At 37.6% G+C, this 8,360-nt stretch overlaps 1 protein-coding gene and 1 long non-coding RNA gene across 2 annotated transcripts in view; one reads left to right on the forward strand and one right to left on the reverse strand.

Moving 5' to 3' along the window:
* nfil3 (nuclear factor, interleukin 3 regulated) overlaps window positions 1–3,412 on the reverse strand; it is a 15,803-nt gene extending 12,391 nt beyond the window's left edge. Inside the window, exon 1 of the mRNA XM_015023023.1 lies at window positions 3,255–3,412. The gene's annotated coding sequence lies outside the window, so the exon portion shown is untranslated. The remainder of the gene's footprint in view (window positions 1–3,254) is intronic.
* A 3,537-nt stretch (window positions 3,413–6,949) lies between these two features.
* LOC106940308 (uncharacterized) lies at window positions 6,950–7,901 on the forward strand. Its single transcript, XR_001423049.1, has 2 exons — window positions 6,950–7,512; window positions 7,696–7,901. It is a non-coding gene; the product is annotated as an uncharacterized LOC106940308 (long non-coding RNA).
* The last annotated feature ends 459 nt before the right edge of the window (window positions 7,902–8,360 follow it).

Below are 8,360 nucleotides of genomic sequence, written 5' to 3' on the forward strand. Positions count from 1 at the left end.
TTGGCCATGCCAAAAAAAAAAAAAAATCCAATTTGACAAAAAATCAGAATTGGGTCACTTCGAGGTGCAGTGTGAATACAGCTTAAGTTTGAGCGAGAGGAGAAGTTTTGAGTACAAGCATTACAAGTTTTGAGAAGAAAGACATGAAATCCTGCTTTCAGACTGAAAACATGTGCTCTTGGATTATGGCAGGAAAATTCCCCCATACTTGCTAGTCCATTTTATAAATTGACTCACAAATGTCAATTTAAAATTTCAAATGTATACACGTTTAAAGAGCCTCAGTGAAAACATATTTATTATTAACTCTTTGGTGCAAAAAACTGATTGAAAATCGATTTATTCACTACATGTTTATGTCTGCTTGTATAAGGCTGAGATGGAACTGCATAGGAAAACGTCTCTTTAAACCATTCAGACTACCAATACAAAAAAATCAAAACTGTCAGATGACTCATTATCCTGTGATGATAACTCAGAAATAGTCCAAATAGTTTGGATGTATTTTTTATTTCCTTCCTTTTTATGGAAAGTTGCTGTTTATTTCATAGGTTTGTGGTGCATTTGTATCCTAAAGAGAAAGATATAAAACTTCAGATATTTCACAAGATATTAACGTACATGGAAAAACCTTACAAAAACCTTACAATATAGCAGAAAATACGATGGCAACCCTTAGAAAGGCTATAGCATTAAATTATGCCGCATGAACTGATCAGTACATTATTGCGAGAGAACGCAAAACCTTTTGCGAGGTAAAGCAATACTTTTGCAAAAGAAAAAAATCCTACATGTCCCTTTGGGGACTCTGTAATAATGCAACTTTGTAAAATCAAACAAGTCGATTTTACATAGTCCTTTCCCACTGCCCTTTGCCTACTCAATTTTGTCTCTCAAAAGAGCCCTGCAAATTGTAAACACTTTGTTATTACAGTAAACAAATGACTGATTTCATATTGGTGTTACCTAGAAATCAGTATTATTTGTACACTAAGAAATTTGCTGTTTTTATAGTCATCTGTTTAAATTAGGCATCCACAGGGGTAATTTTCTGGAGGACTGGTGTGGAGATGTCCCCACCAATATTTCCTACACCTTTTTTCCTTTATGTGTCTTCCTCTATTTGCAGACAGTAACTCGGCAGCAGCTGCTCACTCTGTTCAAAGCATTAATAGCCAGTGCATGACTGCTTTTTAAAATTCCTTTGTAAAACATCCCGTAAATGACAAGTTCACTCAGTGATTAGTGGATTTGGACATCACCTGACTTACGTGTGTCACGGGCCATTTCTTTGCATTGAGTCAAGAATATTGGTTCTTGGGAAAATGATACAATCAAGCAAAGAATCTGAAAAGGGGACACAAAGTTTTGCTATTTGTCTATGACAGCAAGATAACAAGGTCCATGGGAATAACATTTCACAGGTCAGTAAAAAGTTTTAATTAAAAAAATATATATTAATAATGTAGGTACATATTAAGGTTGACTTTGACAACCTTAATATGTACCTGTGCTGCACAGTTTGGTGTGTTTTGGTTCAGTTAACACAAAATAAGGTGACCCACATATATTTTCTGACAGATAATTAGAAGAACAAGTTTTTAAATTAACTAATCAACCACTGCTAACATCAGGTTCTTAATGATCGCAAAGTTAACATTAAGTCTGGAAAATCAAAAAACATAAAACTGTAACGGTCTGAATGTTTTGTTTGGGTGTTTTTACATATTTTTTTGTGTGGGAAATGCTTTTGTGTTTTCAGGAATGTTAATTCCTGATACACTTGAATGCAACTTCTGCTCTGTGGAGCTGTTGTTTATTGGTTGCTATGGTAACATGACTGAGGAAAAAAAGAATACAACCACCAGTTTTTCTATGTTTTTTTTTCCTCCCCTGGACTAATTATATAATTTGTTCATAGATCCTGGCTGTATTCAGAGCATTGAAATATTTCATAAAGCATGGGAGCCAAAGTTTATTTGTAAACCATGGTTCCTAGAGCAGCAATTAGGTAAAATTAAATTATTGGCTAATATAAAAGAGAAATTTGCTTAGTCCTCTAAGCAAAGTATATACCAAAGTATAGTCCTTTACTATACTATGGTAATCACATTAAACAGTTAGTTGTAAAAGTTTATTAAATTTTTACAAAGTCTGTAACACTGGTGAACTTCAGATCAGTTTAGAGAATCTTGGACAAAATAGAGAAGGCAATAGGCAAGTACAGTAAAGCTACTACTGTACGTTTCATCTGTAACTTCTATAAAATTGTGTGATATTACTAAGAGGCCCAGTTAGAGTCAGTTCTCCAGGTTGTTGTGAAACTCGCTTCATGCCAGAACAGTTATATTTCACGTTTGTCACCCATTAAAACATTTGAGGAAATGCTTACATCAGCACAGCTCAGTCTAAGTGGCCACAGTAGCCCTTTATGTTTCCTAAAGGATACTAATACTCAACTTACTCATTGTCTTAATATGGCAATAACGTAGCAACATAAATTTAATATGCCAAAGTTTCAACTAGAGTCGCAGATGAGGGTTTCCTACTGTATATTCTTCCAGCAATTTTAGCCATAGGCCGTCAGCTCCACCTTATTGCTCCAAATTCCTTCATTATGTCGCCTGTATTACAGAATAATCCACGCCCTTGCTTCGGCCTCCTGTTAGCGATTTCTCTTGTAGTCATGCGGTTTTTATTCAGTGTCAATAACTATAAAAACGTGTGTTAGTTTTGCTACTGGAGTGCCGGCGTATTAATTTAATGACCCGAAACGAGTCACATGCAGCAGAAAGACAAAACTAAGATTTCACTCGGTTGTATGAAATCATAACGTCTTTCTCATGACCTGGTCCACATACGCCCTTAAACGTAACAGCACAAAAAAATCACTCATCCCAACAGAGTAACCAGGACTTGCAACCATCTGACTCATCATGCTTCTATATCGTTATTCTTTTTACTTCTGCCATACCAAATTCTATAACAACGTACCTACATTTGTGACAATTAACATCAAGCCTACGAAACACGAATCCACAGCAATGCAATGGATTTTTAAAAAAAGTCACGAAATGATTCAATTGCCGACATTCTCGACTTAAGGAGGCGTTTCCTCAGCTCTCCTGTTTAGTTTACCAAAGGGCAAGTGAAAGGTAAGCTAACGTATGTGCTGTTGGAACTCTTTCAAGTTCGCAAATATCATCAGACAGCGTTTTCAGACTTAAATCAACATCGAACAATAAGATGTCTACCTTTTCCACCTCGATGAGTTTGGTCTTAGTTCCTTTCACATAGTTCAAGATATGTGCGAAGCTTAGGATCTTGATGGAATTCCTACAAGTGACTGTCTTCCTTGGTACCTTGGTTATATTCTTAATATGGCCAGTGTCTAGATCTGTGTTAGTAGGTCAGTTGGGAAGCGTATTTGCAGCGTAAACTGAATGACAGCTAAATTAGCCAACCAGAACTGTTTCCCTCCGCCATTTCACTGCCCCTTCGGCACTCACACAGGAAGTTGTTTCTCTTCTTCTTGCTTTATTGCTATTTTTACATTTACAAATAACAAGCACAGGAACGAGACAAACAATGACGATGTAATACAAAACAATTGATAAAGTATATCAGGGATGGCGAACCTGCGGCTTTCGAGCCGCATGCGGCTCTTTGACGGATCCTGCTCTTTGATAGTGAAATTTCCCACACCCCTTGAAGGCAACACTGACAAAAGCGTTGCCTTTAATTAAAATGTATTTTTTTAATTAAACATTTTGAACAATTGTATAGAATCACGTGGCATGTATATACAAGAAGACATCAAATCTTACAGGTTTAAATATGAGATGAAAGAAAAATGTGACATTAAACAGAGAAAGAAAGAAAAACAAACATAGGGGCACTATTTCTCATCAAATAAATTCAGCTCATTATAGGCATCAACTAGCTGTTTTGTATACTTTTTTTCATCAGTTTTAAGACTCTTGAGGGGTTGTCCATCAGACGCTTTTAAAGGTTGAAAAGTCTGGTTTTCTATTTCCCCATTTACAGGAGTGGATGAAACATTTGGCAAGGATCAGCAGGTAGTAATTTCTTTTGTCTCCGAGGGTGGTTCCAAATATTACATCCTCTCTGTTAAGAGGTAGGAAAAGCTTTTTGATGAGATCCAGTCCTGAAAGTTTCCCCCAAAATGTTCCAGTGTGCACAGAAAAAGAGATGATCTGTTGTTTCAATATCCTTGTCGCAAAAGGTACAACTGTTAGTGTCAAAGTTGAATCTTTATCGTAATAGTTCCCTGGATGGACAAATGTTATAGAGAATTTTAAAATTTATTTCTTTAGTTTTCAAGGGCTTTTAAGGTAAACAGTTCTCCACTTATTAATCTCTGAATCAGAAAACAAATGTAAAAAATTGAGTTTCTATTGGTCCTACAGGAAATATAAAATTAGTTAGATGCTGACACATCTGTAGAGTTTTGTGCATTTTTTTACACAATGTTTCACTGTCGGCATAAGTATTATTTGATAACTGTAATACATGTCCAATGCATTGTTGAACATTCAGGCAGAATGTTAAAAAGCATTCATTGCCCAGTATAATACCAAAAGACATAATAATTTCCTCTAAAATATTTTGCTATTTCACATTACATAAGTGAAACATTGCTGTTGCTGCATTTTCAATATTTACTCACAAAAATAATTTTCAACCAAATATATTCTGTAGAAGATGTAGCACACATTTTTCAATGCTGATATGTTATAAATTATGAACAATATATTACAAATCAGGCTATTATGTGAAACACAAAACTTTCTCATACCCAGGATTACAAACAGTTGACTCTAGTGCAAATATTGTAAATATTTTCACATCATATTACACTGTCAGATCATCATACACTTAGCACAAACTGATGACTGTATCTGTCAGACAAGTAAATGCTGTCATTGCCACATGCTTTTATTTAATCAGCAACATAACATCATGATGTAGAAGTTAGATCGTCATACACTTTGCTATTAACAGCTGTATGACATCCCGACTTAACAGTTAACCATTTAGACCAGGGGTGTCAAACTCAATTTCACCGAGGGCCACTTCAGCATATTGGCCACCCTCAACGGGCCACATTGACGGTACAAATCAGGAGTGCATCCCTGCTAAATATTGCATTTGAGTTTCCATGGATGTAAAATTACTGCTCTGTTTAAAAATTACAATATTTAAATTAAAGGTAAGCAAACAAATAATAAAAACAAGTCACATGGGCAGACATTATAGACTACGCAAAGATTTAGTCTCAGAGGAAACTGAAATCAATTAATTAAAAAAATCCTTTCTGAATATCATCTCATGGTCTCTGAACTAAATGCCTCTTTCTGACCGGGAGCTGACAGAGTGTTGAAGAGTTATGGACCGGACGCTTTGGAGCGTCTGGTTAGGAAGCGCATTACAAACCTTTGGTTGAAATGGTGCGTTAAATTCTAGTCTCCATTACAGACCAGAGAAAACTAAAGAGACTGCAACGTTGTGCTAATCCATCTGAGGTGCCGGCAGTTTATCTTGAGGAAATAAATGACGATGCAAAAGTTAATTAGACTGTAACTTGCGCAGTCCGCTGCTCAACCACTGCGGATGCGGCTCCGCCGCTGCGAAGACTGAGAAACCGCTGGAAGTAACTCATCCAGCGGATTTAACAAATGGAGCCTTCTTGGTGCACGTTACCCAGGAGAGCGGCAGTCTGGAAGAGCTGCAGACGTAACATCTGTCCGTTTCGGAGAAGCGAAACCACGCAAAATAAATAAATAAATAAATAATCCTGGTAAAAGCGCACACCGGACCGCACAGGGTAAAGCACTCACAGAGTTCAGTTGATCTGTTTGGATCAGACAGATCCAACTGACTGATGAATTAGCGCAGATTTTTCTGCAGATTTGAACTAGGAGGAAGTGCGTTCAGACCCCAGCGGGTGAAGTGATGCTAATTTAAGTGAAGTCGCTAAATTCAATTTATTAAAAGTTATTGGGGCCTCAGTCAGTGTTTTGAGAAAATGTAGATACATTTATCTGCTTAATTTGTGATGGGATCTGGATTCACGGTGAATATTAACTAAACCGCATAAAATGCGGCTAAATAGCCGATGTTAATATGATTGTAATTTCACGGATAAAAATAGTATATGACCGATTTTATTTATTTATTTATTTTTGATGTTGTCGGTCAAGATAACGTCTAGCGCGACCAGCCAAACAGCTGTAATGTTTGGCTGGTAACAATCGGAATGCATTATGGGATATGTAGTTTCGTGCTCAAAACCTATTTTAAGTCAATCAACGGCCTATGAAATGCTGGGGCGGGCCACATAAAATGACATGGCGGGCCACATGTGGCCCGCGGGCCTTCAGTTTGACACATGTGATTTAGACCATCATCAAGAAACAGAGAGGCGAGTTTTAGACAGGGGGTGTTTTGTAGTTGAACTGACAGCTCCTCTAAATGCCGCAGACCTCTTAATGCACATGCATACTCACTGCATGTATGCTATTATGACAGCATATGATGATCACAGTCTTACTTGTAAATCACTTTTTCTTTTCTTGGACGTTTTGATGTTAGCTTGTCGATGTCTCAATTTTATTCGATGGGAAAAGCAGCTTTAGGTGACTCTGCTGCTCTCTAGTGGCGAGAAGCCGTAATGTTTGGCTGGTAACAATCGGAATGCATTATGGGCATATCCCATAATGCATGTAGTTTTGTGCTCAAAACCTATTTTAAGTCAATCAACAGCCTATGAAATGCTGGGGCGGGTTAGGGTTAGGGTTAGGGTTAGGGGTTAGGGTTAGCTTACCCTACAGGCCTACAGGGGTGTTCTGCTTTCTAAAGGAAGGCCGAAGGTTTTGTGCCAACACTGTCTGGCACAGGCGTAGGATTGGAAGAAGGCGTATTTGTCCCTCCGATTAATTTCACCTCAGTTGCGAAAAACGTCCCATTTAGAAATTTTCCACTCGCGTACTTTAAAGGTGAGCCCTCTCCTAATAAATTTAGTGTACATACAACTATAAAGAAATCTGCCCCAGTGAATTATATAGGAGGCTACCCCAGTCATTGTTGACTCATGGTTGCTTAAAGCTTTACAAGACCGACTGATTTTAGTGACACTGTCGGTGTAAAATATTGAATAAAATGTTTATGCTACGTGACTGGCATTATCTACAAGAGGATCATCCTTGTTGTCTCCAAGTGTATTCTGGGTAAAACTTGTCACCAGCCGTCCACCAACGTCGTCATCAGTCTCTTGGCAACAGATGGCAAACTAGCTATAACATTTTTACGGACTAAGTTAACAGGCGTGGAGCTCCATGGAGCGGCAAAGTGAGAAGGATGGAAAAAAGAGAGCAAGGAAAAGTCAAAAACTGGACGCATATTTTGTTCGTCGTCTTGGAGATGAAGCGGAGTTTTTTGATTCAGGGCGCCAAAACTGCCAGTCCAGCCACGGAGCCAGGAGAGTTACAGGTAGCAACTCTAATGTTATTCACAAAGTGTGAGTTAACTGTAGACTGATTATAAACTGTATCAGCCCAGCCGCCGAGCTTACATCTCCTTTTTTTCTCTCTGGAAGGCTGAGTTATAGTCGCTGTTTTAACAGTCCGGGTTTAGTGCACTTTTTGAGCCAAGACAGCGGTGTGGCGTTTATAGTTAAGGTTTACATTGGAGCCGCCTGGGAGAGCGGCGCGCGTGATCCGCACCGAGTTGCAAAGATCCAGAGGTGCACGAGCCGCGCTGCGTTTCCGCTTCAACGCGCACAATGAACCGAGCTCCGTGCTCATGATAAATTAAAACAAATTCAATAATTTCCATTGGCATAATTTATAGTTTCTCTTTTTATTTTTCTCTCTTTCTACCACAAACTGTATGATAAAAGCTTTCAGATTGGTGCTTTGGTCTCAACTAAACCTTTTTTTGAAGGACTTTTTTTTTTTTACAAAGACTTGAAAATTCATTTTATTTGTCATTTTGTTTATTTTTGGATATTTGAAATGTCTTCCAGTTGTAGTGTTAAATGTTCATTATAATTTAAAGCTTACTGATCTTTCGGATTGTGTTCTTGCATTATTGTTTTGCCATTAACATTTTATTACTTAAAAATGGTCTCAAAACAACAATAATATTGTTTATCAAAAATAAAAAAAATATTATTGTGACAGGTCTACACACATATGATATATAGTGTAGCTAGTGGGATCGCATAGTTACTTTGAAAGAGTAATTTGATTACTCAACGAAAAATTCATCCATCAGCTAGAAAATGTGCATCTCTTTTCCCTCCATCGTTTACGTTTGTGTCGCTGGTGTTACACATG

Source organism: Poecilia latipinna, unplaced genomic scaffold (genome assembly GCF_001443285.1).
Source record: "Poecilia latipinna isolate Pla-1442-1.1 unplaced genomic scaffold, P_latipinna-1.0 Scaffold3172, whole genome shotgun sequence".
In the NCBI taxonomy this organism is placed as follows: Eukaryota; Metazoa; Chordata; class Actinopteri; order Cyprinodontiformes; family Poeciliidae; genus Poecilia; species Poecilia latipinna.